Source organism: Mustela nivalis, assembly GCF_964662115.1.
Source record: "Mustela nivalis genome assembly, chromosome: 5".
Lineage (NCBI taxonomy): Eukaryota > Metazoa > Chordata > Mammalia > Carnivora > Mustelidae > Mustela > Mustela nivalis.
Genome location: NC_139024.1, coordinates 143,132,525 through 143,146,967, shown reverse-complemented (window position 1 = coordinate 143,146,967; position 14,443 = coordinate 143,132,525). Strand labels below are relative to the sequence as shown.

The 14,443-nt window shown below is 45.1% G+C and overlaps 1 protein-coding gene across 4 annotated transcripts in view; it reads left to right on the top strand.

Annotated features, from left to right (window-relative positions):
• Positions 1–14,443, top strand: part of ADTRP (androgen dependent TFPI regulating protein) — a 61,672-nt gene that overhangs the window by 25,372 nt on the left and 21,857 nt on the right. The gene's annotated exons all lie outside the window — the stretch shown is intronic.

The window sequence follows — 14,443 nt, the reverse complement described above, 5'->3', positions numbered from 1 at the left end:
CTCAATGGTATTACTAGGAACAAAGAAAATAATATATGTAGAGCATGGAGATTTCAGTGATCCATAAGGACCTATGCCCAGTCGTCGTCTACTTAGAATCCCCTTTACTCCTTCTCCATCGTCCACGGAGTAGCAAGGGATAAAGCCCCAAACCACACACAGCTCATAGAATCCCTTTCTCCATATGGTTCCCAGTGAGAGTCATCAATAAAAGGCACTCTTGTGAGTGGTGCAAGAGAAGAAACGATTGTTCTGTAGTGGTGACTAAAAAGAGCTATGTGGAGAACAGACACAAGGTCAGCCCTGGCTACCTGGACAAGCACCTAGGAATCACACACTTTACACTACAAGCAGACGCCATCCATGGTGGCAACTCTCAGAGATTTATGATCTCACAGAAGATCTCAGAGAAGTTTCCCACTCTTACTACCCTACTCTTCCCAGCAGCTGCCTATGCCTCTAAAACCTTCCTTCTTGCAGTCCCTCAGTGGGCTTCTGTGTTCCTGCTGATATCCTGACCGATACACATTCATAAGATCCCTGTTTCCTTCCGAATCATGTCCACACCCTTTGTGGGAGCGAGTTATTCTTCCAAAGGAAACAAGGTCTTGAATGACTTCTGTTTCTGGCAGTAATATGCAACAGGAGTCCCCCCACCCCCACCCCCCAAAAAAACACAAACATTACAAGACACCCGTAATGTTGACTAAAACATTTTTGAAAAGATGTTTAAATGTCTGACTTATTGACAAGAAAGTAATGGAAAGTCCCCAAAGCTAAAATAAAACCAAAGGGGAGCTAACAAAGAGAGGGAGGTGCCATATTTGAAGGCGGGAGGCCTTGTTGGAAGAGAGAATCACTGATTATTTCCTAGAATATTGGAAAAATAATCCTCAAATTCAAGAAGTAGCAAAAATCACCATGCAGGACGAAGGGCAGACATCTAGCCACGTGTGTGACCCTGCGGACACCTTACACGTGAAGAAGATGCTAGAAGCAGCCAGATTAATGAGCTGGGTTTCCCAAATAGCAACTACTGTTAGACTGAGAGCTGGTTTCTCATTAGTGACAAAGAAGCTAGGAGACAGTGAAGTAACAGCTTCAAGGCTTGACACACACACACACACACACACACACACACACAAACCCTGCCAGCCTATTTACTCCCTGAAAGTATCTTCTGAAACAGAGGCAAGATGAAGACATTGTCAGAGGCATGGAAACATTTTATCACCGACAGACCCTCAGTAATGGGAAAGGCTAAAGGGGAAGCTTCAGGAGGAAGGAAAAGGATCTCAGAGGGAAGGACGGAGATACCAAAAGCAAATGGCAAGCAATTTGCTCAACTTATGGTGATTTAAAAAAAGAATGAGTTAAAATGCTGGATGAAAATAGAATGTAAATTGGGAGGGCGACGATTGGAATGAAGGCATTCTGAGGCTGTCTTGGACTGTGGATGGGGGGGACGTAAGGGGGAGGGGCTAGAGATAATGACTTCTATCATACCGTACCCAGTTAAATGAGCATGTTATAATGTCTAAAATAGCCACACGGAAATGGAGTGTATGACTTCTGCATCTGTAGGAGCAGAAAAGCTGAAGAGGAAAAATAAAACTATACTGATGAGAATTTGAATTCATGGTCAGGGGCTTTTCTGAAGCACAAAGAAAAGCCTGAGAACAGGACTCCACATGGGATGGGTTCAAACCCATGAATGTAGGCGTGCTTTATGGCAGACAGACCTTTGTGTATGAATCAGATACCTCTTCCCCTTCAAGCATTTCTACTGCTCCCCAAGGCACAAATCTCTAAATTGTGCAATTAACCCCTAATCAAACTATTCCGGTTGATAATATAGTCAGACATGGGGAAAGGAGTGGCAACATGGGAGGGTCAGGGTACATTTGAGGGGAAAATGCAAAGTGTTGAAAGTGGTCTTTTAAAGGGGATAGGCATACACAAAGAAAAGAAATGATTCAGCTATCCGTTTTTGTTCATCCCTTTATCAGGGACAAGAGCCCTGTTCCCCAAGGCGTATTCTATGGGCTGCTCTTTAATAATTCTAAATTGTGATTATAGATGAATTTGGTGGAGTGTTCTCCTTTCTAATCCTGGCAGGTGTCCCTGGAGGGGCGGCCCTTAGACATTTCTGGCAATTAAGGAAAGGCTCTTGATCATAAAGTGATCTCTTGAGGTGACCAGATTGCCTGCCTTCTACGCTGGGCAATGTGACAATTAAGCTCAAGTGTGTGTTTCTTTATATTCTGGCACACGCTGCTTCATTTGTATATAACTAATGCTCAGGGTCAGGTTTTTATGTTCTCAGGATTGCTTGATTTGCTTTCTAATTAACATCAACATGGGAGTTCTGGACAGACCCATAGAACCACCTGGGCTACCTCACCAGGGGAAGGGTGAAATGCAAGTTCTGTTTGTAAACTAGGATATGCCCCATTGAGAGATTCAACCAGAAACCAAACTCCCGGCGCTCCTCTGAGCTTCCAGTAGCTGCAAATGCCCCAAGACACAGATTTTGCCAACGTAGATGCTGCTTCTTCCCCACCACACCCCACCATTTCCTAATCCCTTCTATTCTTGTCACAGTGGTCCATCTTGTCCCCTTAGATTAGGGTCTTGCTGAAGCAAGAGGGCAGCCTGCTGCTTGGCTCTTTCTCTGAAATTTATTCTCTGGCTTCACGTCTTCCAAACCAACCACTCTAGGAGAGGATGAAAGGAAGGACATCCCTTCTCTCTACCACCCAAGGCAAAGACAAATCTCAAGTTATAACTTTAGTTTCCAGAGCCCTGCTCTGATTCTTACCAGGATTTGGGGGGGTGATGGTGGGGTTGGCTAATTAGGAATTTCCTTCTGGGCAGACCAGGCACACGAGAAAGCAGGGAAGCCTCTCTGAATGGAGCAGACCCATACTAAGGATCATCTGTGCTTACTCCACTCGTTCCTTTTATTCTGGTCACCAGCTATCTCCACATGGCCAGCCAAACCCCGGACTCCTGCTTTTGTCCCCCACTTACACACTTCTCAGCAGCATTTGGTATAGTCGACTCTTCCTTCTTGAAACTCTGCTTCTTTGGCTCAAGTGATACCACACTAACTAGCTTTCTTCCTACTTCAGTCTCTGCTGTGTCCTTTAGCTGCCCTCGAAATAATGGTGTTCTTCCAGTCTTGTCCCGGGCCACCCTCTCTATCAGGACTCTCTCCCTAGGAACACATCCATCTCCATCCAGGTGTCCAGTCTGCAGCTCAGCCCTCCTCTGAGTTCCTGACTTCCGTCTCTAACTGCCTACCTTATGCGGCTGTTACAGATGAATCTACATACGTGTCCCAGACACTTCTGAGTCAACAGGTCCTGAACTGGACATGTTATTCTCACTGCCAAATCTGGCCAGGGCTCCTCTCTCTTAGAAAAGGAGCCGCCATTTTTCCCAATGCTCAAGACAGAAACCAGCCTTGACCTCACTACCTCCCTCCATCACATCATCCTCATATCCAATCCATTAGCTAGTCATGTCCATTCTACCTCCAGAATATTTAGCAAATCTGCTCACTTGCTAGCTCCATTGTCAACATCCTGGTATCCACAGGCTCTTCTCATCTAAAGCACTCACCACCTCCAAACTGGTCTTCCTGCTTCCACGCTCAGCCTTCTCCATATAGCAGCAAAATAGACTAAAACTGAGTGTTCCCTCCTAATATTCTTCAGTGATCTTCTGTTACACTTGGAATATACCCAAACTCCTTCCTGTGGCCTACCAAGTCTGATGAACGCGGCCTCTTCTCTGAGCCTGCCACCCTTCTAGAGCTCTTTCCAACACCATGACCTTTACCCATGCTCTGTTCCCTTTACCAGAAATGTTCTCCTTCCATTCCTTCCTGGATCACTCTTATCATTTAGATAAGACCTCTTCAGAATGGCCTTCCCTGTCTGCCCTACTTAAAGTATGCCCCCCACTTTTCTTCTGGTGCAGATTCCTGTTTCCTTCATAACATATAACATGTTTGGTATCCGTGTGTTTTACTTGTTTATGGAAATTCTTGCTGACCTCAAAGAGGAGGGACCACAAATGTTTACCTTTTTTTTGGTTTTGTTTTGTTTTGGAGACAAGGGGAAGGGCATAGGAAGAAAGAGAGAATCTCACGACCCTGAGATCATGACCTGAGCTGAAATCCAAAGTCAGATGCTTAACCAACTGAGCCACCCAGGCACCCACGTTTACCACTTAATCCTAGCACCTCTCACAGCACGTAGCATGAGGTAGGCCCTTCATAAAGATTGTTGCATAGAAGAATGAATGAACTCTCCACCTCTTACTCTGGTAGCTTTTCTGTGCCCTTGACTTGCCCCAGAGTTCCTCCTCAGGGGCCAAGCGGGGTGTGTTGACGTGGAGGAGGTGTTGGAGGCAAAGAGGAAGCTTTGGGAGGTCTTCCTTTAGAGTCTGTGGCTGACACTAAGTGCTTTGAGACTGTAAGGTGTTCTTTTCTCTGGAAAGTTCTAAATGAGAAAAATTCTAGAGGGATTATGGATGCCTTGAAGTATCTGTGCAGATTTTGATTGTTCTGACACATGATATACTATTGACTGACTTATGTTCAAAGAGATACACAGAGTCATGGCAATTATATATCTTTTATTAAAGGAAAGATACTGTTTTTTTCTGATCAGGACTGAGGCTCAGAGGGGGATGGTTTTAGGCAGAAACGTGTTCAGGCTTTTCAGGCTGACACCTTCCTCTGTTACCAGCATCGACAGACGTTCATTAGGTAATGGAGTTTTCATGTAGCCAAAGGGAACTCAAGAAGCCATTGCATCAGGGAAGAAGATTGGGAGAGGCTGAAACTAAGAAGAATGAAGACATGACCACGTTGGAGGTAACCAGATGAAAGAAAGGTGGTCGAAGGAAAAACAGGGAGAATCCATCGAAAGAACAGCCTGTTCCCATCTCTGTGAACATGTGTGAAAGGCCAATTTCCCAGCCTCTTTAGTGCTGGGCTTGCCTGGTTGGTGATAGAGCCAACCACAGGTTTCTAATGACGAGCAAAGAGGCTACTAATAGGGTACATTACTATATGTATGTGAAAAGTGAACCCACAAATGTAGAATTCAATAGAAATAGGACAAGTTCTTTGGTGACCGTTGTGGAACCTAGCGTTTGAACACCTCAAGCATAATCAAGAGTCTTCTTATGTTTTAATTTAATTTAAATTTAATTTAAAATTTTTAATTTTTAATTTTAATTAATATTTTAAAAAAGAAACAAGAAAAGCTTCATAAAGCAAGGGAGAGTTTCGCATTTCACTTCCCTCCATTGGAACAGATTTTACCAGTGAAAATTCAGATTGAAAGGCTAAACAGAACAAAACAAAAACCTTTGTGGGTTTTTTTTTTTAATTTTCTGAGTGTGGAAACCAAAAAGTGCTGAATTTATTACACAGGGTTATTCCGGAGACTTTTCCTTCTATGAACTAGTTAGGAATAAAAGCTTGTGTGTTTTGGGCGTCTCTCTCAAAACACATCTAGGAACTCATAAAAGCCGCATTTTACTATGCAGTGGTGAGAAGGAATTTTCTGACCTTTTGAGAAATTTTGTTTTGTTTTTCCTAAGAAAACCGCGATAAGGAAGTGGAGCAAATTTCTTGGCAGTGGGAGGATTGTCTCAATGCCCCAGGCTTGCATTCCCAGGGGTGTAGGGGCTCGGAGCAGGACTTCGGTCATTAAATTGTCCTGCGTGCGGTTCCCAAACTTTGCACTCTGAAACTCGTTATACTTTCTACCCACCCTTGGGGTTTCTGGAACAGATGGAAGTGGCAGTATCAGAGACATCCCATGCTAGCCCTTCCCCGTGCCCAGGGGCTCCAAGGTCCAAGTCCAAGATTACCATGAATAAAAGGTTTAAACCCACAGGTACAAGGAACTGGACAAGGAGCATGGGAGTCAACCTAGAAGGAAGAACAAGCGAGTGGGAACACAAGAAACCAGCTCCTGGGTGTTTGTTGCAGCCTTCTTGTCTCTGAAACTGCAGTGTGGGATAGAGAGACGGGAGGGGCGGGCTCCTGCCTTAATGTGTCTCAACATGTGACACATTAAACCGTATTTATCAAAAATTTCTCTTTCCTTTTTTTTACCTTAACTCCAGACTTTCTTTTCTTTTTTAAGATCGTATTTGTTTATTTGAGAGAGAGAGAGCATAAGTGGTGGGAGCAGCAGAGAGAGAGGGAGAAGCAGACTCCCCACTGAGCAGGGAGCCTGACGTGGGACTCCATCCCAGGACCCTGAGATCATGACCTGAGCTGAAGGCAGACGCTTAACTGACGGAGCCACCCAGGTGCCCCTCCTCCAGACTTAACTGCTCTTTGTCAACTACCTCTGCAAGATGTTCTTCCTTTGCTAATTACTCAAATCAGGCATTCTCGGCTAGGATTAATTTTGCTCACCAGGGGACACATGGCAATATCTGGAGACAGTTTTGATTGTCACAACAGCAGGGAGTGGTGGGGGGAGAGGGGGTAGGTGCTCCTGGCATTCAGGGAGTAGAAGCCAGAAATTCTGCTAAGCATCCTACCATGGCCCTCCCAGTCACCGCCTCCTCTATGGGTGAGACCCCCCTGCTGCAGTGACCTCATGCATCCCACCTCGTGCACCTACAGACTACCCCTAAACCAAATGACTACTTGTGTTTGGCAAAGTCACCAGGCAGCACCTGCTGCACTTGCAGAACAGCTGGTGAGTCCCTCTAGGAATACCCTGATGGGTCAGCAAGGGAAAGCCAGAGTCAGGAAGGAGAAACTGTGGAAACCCGTCCATCATGGGATCAGTCATGTGGGGAGTTTGGAACTCTGCCCTGGCCCTTGGGGTCACAGGGTGCTTTCCTGCATTACTGTTATCTCCCAGGGAGACCAGCTGCCTGCACATTGAGTCCTTTATTGCCATTATGATGTGGTATCTGAGGGGAGGCGATGGTGCCCAGAGACACTGTGGCTCTTAAAGCAAGAGCAGATTCTTGTGCTTCTGAAACTTTCTCTTTCTTGAAAAGAACAGTCTCCTCCCTCCAACTTGGAGCAGCTTTCTAGAGAGCTGCCCATCTGTCTCTGTCTTAAAAACAAGTCTCCATGTGTGCTCTCTGGAGCCAGGCACAGAAGCAGGGAGGAAGGGCAGATTACACACTGACACAGAGGAGGAGACACAAAGATGATAGTGAACAAAACCTGGGGGGGGGGGGTTCCACCCGGCCCAGTCTCTGAACAGAGGGTCACGGCTGGCAGATCCCAAGATGAACAAAGCACAGCCTCTCTTGGCTATGTATGTTTAGACTTCCTGTGGGGCTGCCGGCTCCTGGAGGGTGACACCTCTATAATTGAGTCTATAATCAAGTTACCATGACATTGACACCCTGAGCTGATTCCCAGTAGTCACACTTGCTCACAGGTTTCCCTGGGACCTGCAATGCCCACTTTTCAGCATTTGGGACATCATTGATGGCCAGGGCCAAGGATAAAGGTGACCAGGCTGAAAAGAGATTGGTGTACCCTTGTGACCGTGGACACAGTCTAGCACGAGGCTGCCCATGTCAGTTGAACGTGGCCTCAGCAGCTGTCTTCTCATATCAGAATGCCAGACTGTCCCCCCAAGCTAGACAGAAGACTGTCCCTTCTTCTTCTGTCCCACTCTGTTGTTTTATTGATTTGTTCATTAATACCAGAAATTGTAGGTAACCAGAGTAGATCAAATACTGTGTTGGGCAACTGGAGATGAGATGGGGAGAGCCCTTAGCCTCCAGGTGTTTGCATCCCATGTGGCCAGTATCAGGTGAATGCAATCATATGATGCTGTGTTGCACGTGAGCACGGGGAGGGCCAGCTGTGCCAGGGAAGGGCTGCGAGTGCTCCCTGGAGGTAGGAATATCTGCACTGAGCCCTGTAAGGAGCAGAGAAGGTGGAGGAGGCTGATGGAGGGGAGGTATGGTGAGGGAGGGACCTGTGGGTGGAGGAGGAGAAATTAGGGAGTGGAGGTGGGTGAGGGCTATAGATCATAGAAATAAAATGGGCAAGGTGACCCGATCATCAGGGGCTCTACTGTGTGATATGTAAGTTCAAATACAGAAAATTGGACAAAAACGCATTTACTGAGAAGAGGAGTTCTGAAAAAGTCAGAGACGAGAGCTTTGCCCTCAGAGTTTATAATTGGATGAAATAAGGAGAGAAAAATTGGCTGTGTAAAGATTAAATTGATAGTGTCACAAATAAAACTGAATGTAACTAAGCACGGGGGAGTCAAGTGCAACCCCACAGAGCTGTGGGAGGGACAGGAGCACGAGCATCTTGTGCAAAGGCAGCATGTGACGTGGGTGTGGTGTGGACGCGACATGGGCCCCAGAGGTTGCAGGAAGGGCTGGGCACTCAGCTCCCAGAAGCGGGATGGTTTCTTTGGTGAGGCTTCTTATTTGCAGGAAGAGGCTGTCAATGTTACCACTGACTGAATTCCTCCGAGCCCTTAGATCTCTGTGTCATCAACAGTGTTTAAGACCTTCACTCCAGGCTAAATGGAGAATAAAATACTGGCTGTTGTCTGACTCATAAGGGGAACAAAAACAAGCAAAAACACCCATCGGGGGAAAATGGTATTTCTGGAGTCCATCAACTGTTCTGATCACCGGAAGCCTACATAATTATGCAATATTATCTCCTTACTGGCAGAACCCCCTTCTAGAGATTGCTTTTTACTATTTTGCCTTCAGATTTTATCAGTTTATGGAACCTAGATCTCTGAACCGTTCTGCTTCAGAGACACCGCCTACTAGTGGAAAATACTAGTGGAAAAACTTGATTTCCCCTGAACACAGACAAACAAACAAAAAAAGGGACTATTCATTCCATCTCTCTCTTTCTACTTTGGCTGTCTGGAAACCTAGTGCTAAGTTTGAATCTCAGTAACAGCAGCCCAGAGAACCTCTGGTTGGCATATTTGCATCTCAGTGTTTTCCTGGGTCCTAATTTTCTTTTACATCTTCTCATGTTAATGTGTACGGTTTTGGTTGTGAGGCATCTCAACGGTGTGTGTGGAGAGTTGGGAGAGAAGAGTTAAAGAGCTCGCTAAATGGGAAGAAGAGGAATGCTAGGGAAGGGAAGAGAATGAAAGACCACGATGAGGAGGAGACTGGTTTGAGTCAAAAGAGGGAGAGCCTGTTGAGACACTGTGGAAAATGAAAGGGAAAGATGAGATTAGGGAAAGAGGGTATTCAGTGGACCAAAGCAGCAGGGAGCCGTCGGAAGATTTTGAGCAGGAGTAGCAACATGAAACTTGTTCTCGGAAGGTTGGTCTAATTGCAGTGTTGAGTACGTACCAAGATAGGAAAGAGCTAGGGAGGGGATGCCAGGCGGAGTAAAAGCCTGGGCAGCTGTGGGGAGAATTAGAAGGAAAAAGTGGATCAAGTTTGGATATAAGACAGGGAGGAATGAGTCCTTGATTACAGCAGGTGTCTAGGTTGTTACTACAGCCAGAGAGAATTAAACAAGGGGAAGGGATTTGGGTGCTTTGGAGAGGTATGAAGCAAGAGAGGAGAACAAGAAGGGGCAAATATATTCCTGGATTGCAGGTCCCAATCTCGCAGGTCTTTTTTCTGTCTTACCCTTAACTGGATCGAATGAACCTAAACGGCCACTTCTTCACCACCCTGCGTGCTGTCGAAGCCAGCTAGCTTCGTATTAGGAGAATGCTGCTTTTAAGATGTTGGCCGAACTACGTATTAACCCAAGCACAAGAGTGTAGAAAGTAAGAAAGCACTTATAAATGCTCTTTCGAAGATCCAGAAAGTTACTATTTAACCACCTGTTCAATTCATGTACGGGTTCATAAGTAACACCCTGCTTTTCTTCCTCAGCCCAATGGAGCATTTACTCTTTCCAAGTCAGTAAAGGCACTCCATGTTTTTCCCAATCTTTTATTATGAAAATTTTCAAATAAGCGCAGTCGAAAGAATTTTATGGTGATCACCTGTGTTACCTGCGACTTAGATCCTACTCCTCATAGTTAACTGAATTCGCTTGATCTCAGATCTGTGCATCTACCATCCATCAACTCATCTTATTTTTGGCATATTTCAGAGTAAATTGCAAAAAGTCCTACTCTTCTGTGGTAAATAAGACTTTCAGTTTTTAACTTACGTTTTCTGAGTTTTTACCAAGCTGGGCTGTTGTCAGCCCACCTAGGTAGAATGTAAAGATCAAAGGGAAGACTGTGGCTCTTTCTGTGGGTGGGTTATCTTCCCAATCCCCCTCCCCAGGCATTTATAAACATTGGCTCTTTAATTATAGTGGTGCCTAGCTTATGCTCTCGAGTTTCAAGAAAGTGGAAAAGAGAATTTTTACCAATCCAATCACAGTATCTTCTAAACTCTGGTACTTGAGGCCAAAAAGAATAGTGTAGATAGTCTAAGTGAAAAAAATTTATAGAAAAATAAAAAAGTTATCCCCAGATGTATAAACAATATAGCCTATGTCTACATTTCTGGATTCCCCTGTAACTGTAACAACACAGTGATCATAGAGAGTACAGACGGCTTCTGCTTTTGGATATAAAATATTCCCAAGAAGACCTTCCCTGTTGTCCCAACCTGTGGGTTTTAGAGGCAGAAACTACAATGGTAAAGAATGAGGTACAAGTTTTCAGCTGGCAAATGAATGGTGGTTACTGAAATCAGAGACGGTCTTGTTGGGATTTATAAAACAATTATCACTGTGTGTTTTTACCACATGTAGTTTTCGAGCTTAAGGAACGTGATCAAGCAGTGTATTAACAAGCCCGAGTATAATAGCATTCTATTAAGGCTTGTTTTGCCACCCTTTTCGTGTCTGTTGTATTTACATTTATGTTTTAATTGATGTCTTGGCCATGTGTTTGCCGCTGAAGAGATTGTGTAAAGACTTTCGTTTTTGTCATACATAAAAAGTGTTATATTGCATGTATGGTGAGTAAAAAAATACCCTTCATGTCCTCAGAAATGAGATCTTGCCAGTGGAATAAAACTTTATTTTAAAATATCTATCCAGGGCACCTGGGTGGCTCAGTTGGTTAAGCAATCGCCTTTGGCTCAGGTCACGGTTCCGGAGTCCAAGGATCAAGTCCTGCGTCAGGCTCCCAGCTCCATGGGGAGTCTGCTTCTCCCTCTGACCTTCTCGCCTCTCATGCTCTCTCTCACTGTCTCTCAAATAAATAAATAAAAATCTTTAAAAAATAAAATAAAATAAAATATCTATCTATTAGCACCGTAAGTAAACCAAAAATATTGTCTTAGAGACTTGGGGAAAAGGACCTCGGGTTGGAAAGCATCAGTGTGAGGAACTGATTCTCAGATGTCAGCATTGCCTGAACGAGGGGGGGAGGCGAAATTTGAGACCGAACACAATGCAGGCAATATTATGTAAGCTCACTATGAGAAACAGCATCTCAAGGAGAAAGTTGCTCCATGACCAGTCTGAGAAGGTCGAGGCTGGCTTGTTTCTCTTGGTCAACTCAAATCAACTCAAATCAACTCAAATCAACACAAATCAACTCAAATCCTAGTCTGACAAGGAAATGAAATCAAGGAAAGAGGCAGAGATCATATTTTTAAATCTTATTATCTGATTTTTTAAAAAAATGTAGAGGTTCCCTGAATTTCTTTCACTGGAGGAAATTAAGCACTCTTGGCTCCCCCAAGGATCTTAGAGATGAGTGTGACCATCCTAGTCCTATGGATTTAGTCTTTGGAACTGCATGACAATGATGAAACACTGTTGGCTCCATGGGTTATCTCAGGGATTAAGGCTTGCCTCTCTCCCAAGAATCAAGCAAAAGCATCCTGTGGTACATTTAGCCTCAAACCAGGGAAGCTGTTTGTAACAACTCTGGGCTCACTGGCATGAGGCGAGGAAGAAAAAGTGTTCACTATGTTACGGGTCACACTCACATGACCCTGTACGAATGCCCTGCGGGCTGGTAAGTTTCAGTACTTACGTTCAAGGCTATTTTGCAACCAGGGAATCTAAAGCACATTTCTACACTAACTTAAATCGCTTCTTCATGCTCAGCGTTCCATCTCCAAGATAGTCACATGGAAGTAGGCATTACACCAAGGACAGGAGGAGAAGACAGGATTTAGTAGAAAAGGATGGGAAAAGAGCAACACTGTCCTTTTAACCAGTGCATCTGGAATGAGATATTTAAAGGAGAATTTCCCCCAAATGATGGCTAATTGACAAGGAAAGATAATTTGATTCCATCGTCTCTGTTCACACATACTATTGTTTCAGCCCGTGATGTTTTGTTTACTCTGGAAGGAAATATTTTACCCCCTCTGAGATAATTAATTTTTGTCAGCTTCACTGTTTATAAGGGAAACTGAGAAACTGTTAATTGAAATACAGAATGAGTCACTGTTTTCAGTAATTTTTGGCAGCATTCTAATTTGTGTCAATCCCAGCCTAATTATTAGATTTTTTGGAAGCAGAAAGCATATTTGATTTTTCTCTTACTGACTTTTTTCTTCCTTTTTTTTAAAAAAAAATATGTGCTGCCTGACAAAGGTTATACAATTGATATGAACACGAGGTAAAATACCAGTACTTTCGAAATACCAGGAGGTTTAAGGTGTTACGCTTGGCTCCTCACACTAGCGCAATGTTCAGAAAGTTCACAGACTGTGGTCGTGGTCCTCCTCCCAGCCCCGATGAAAAAATGTGATTCTTTTAAAGACCTTTTAGCTGGTATTAAGCCACAGTATATGGCCCGTCACTAATGACATCACTGGAGTAAACTTCCCAGAAGTCATCAGAGAGAATTCATTTGGAAATCCAATTGAATGTCACTTGCAAAGGGCAGGCTTCTAGAAGAGGTGACCAGTCATGCATTCCTGAGTTATTTGTTGTAAAAGCATTAATCACTCTGAACTCATTTGCTCCTAATGTGAACGCACTACATTATTCCACAGGAATTCTGTTCCCCGTGATCATTAATGTAGAGAGCTGAAGCTGCTGACTATGGGCAGGGTTAATAAAATCTGTCAGATCAATGGCCAGGATAATGGGACTGTTAATGCCTTCTAATAGAAGTTGGATCTTCCTGGTTGTGGCAGAGTGAAGGCAGGAGGAGAGGCAGGGGGCTGTGCTGGGGAGATGGCCCCATCACTCGCCTCCTGAGGTAACCTCTGGGTGAAAAGAGCATGGATGTCAGTCGCCGGGCGTTGTTCGGGCTCCAAGGCAGCGCAGCTGAGAGTGGCTGGGAGCATGGGCAGCAGCTGTGGGCTGGGGAGGGAGCCACAGGGCAGCCACAGGGAGGCTCTGCGGCCGTACTCCAGCTGCTTGCCTGCCTGCATCTGAGCGCCTGGCACTGTGGGCTTCCTAGAACCTCGCTTCACCCTGCTCCCCATGGGCCACTGATGAGCTGAAGGACAACAATCACAGTGATAATCGTGGCAATCACAGCTAATGCTCATGGGCACCTCTCAGGGCCTGAGGACGAAGCCCTTTCTATGCTCTAATCTCAATCCTCAGAGCCATCCTCTCCATGACATGTGGACTATTCCCTATTTGATAACAGGAAGTTGAAGTTCAAACAGATTCAGAAACTAGTCCAACGTCAGATCTGAAAGTGCGTTCTCTTAACCACTATGCTCCTTTATTAGAGGGAGAGACGCAGAAGCTGTAGCCTCAAATCAGACCAAAGAGAGGTGCAGGATGTGACAGTTAGCCCAAATGTCTTGTCACTTGTATATGCAACCCGTCAGTATGTTAGGGACCAATCCTGGACAAAACCTATAGAAACCATGGTGTGTCTGCAATGTTGTTCTTCTAAGCTTTGCTGCTAAAATGTGGGTACTGGGGCCCATAAGAGGCCTCATTGCTTTGTGCCACCCACCTGCAGCCCTGTTGGGGCCCCAGGGGGCCCTCTCTGCCATGCAATGCCCTATTATTAAGACTGATTCCTTCTCATTCCACCGCTGCCCGATAAAAACTTGCCACATTTCTTGTCATCCAAGGGTCTTGATCTCCTGACTATCCCATCACTAGTTCAGGTTCGAATGAGAAACTGTGGCCCCCTGGGGATGCCTCTGAGCACAACACACTGACATGACTGATAGCAAAGGCCACCCCAGGGCCCCAGCCACAGAACTGAGCACGGGAGCATGGTGACACAGGCTCTGTGACATTTCTAAGCCCCAGCGATTACCCTAACGGAGGTGCTGACCCCGCTGTCTTGGGGCTCAGGAGTGGGAATGGGATGTAGTTCATAGGTAAAGGCTAGAGATGCAAGAGGGCTGCCAAATGCTAAGGAAATGAGGGGCCCGGATGAAAGAGGAATCATAGCTGCAAAAGGAAAATCTGAAAAATACTAACACTGCTCAATGTTCCCAGTAAGCAGCGTTCTCCGCTCACCCCACCCCCAGATCTTCC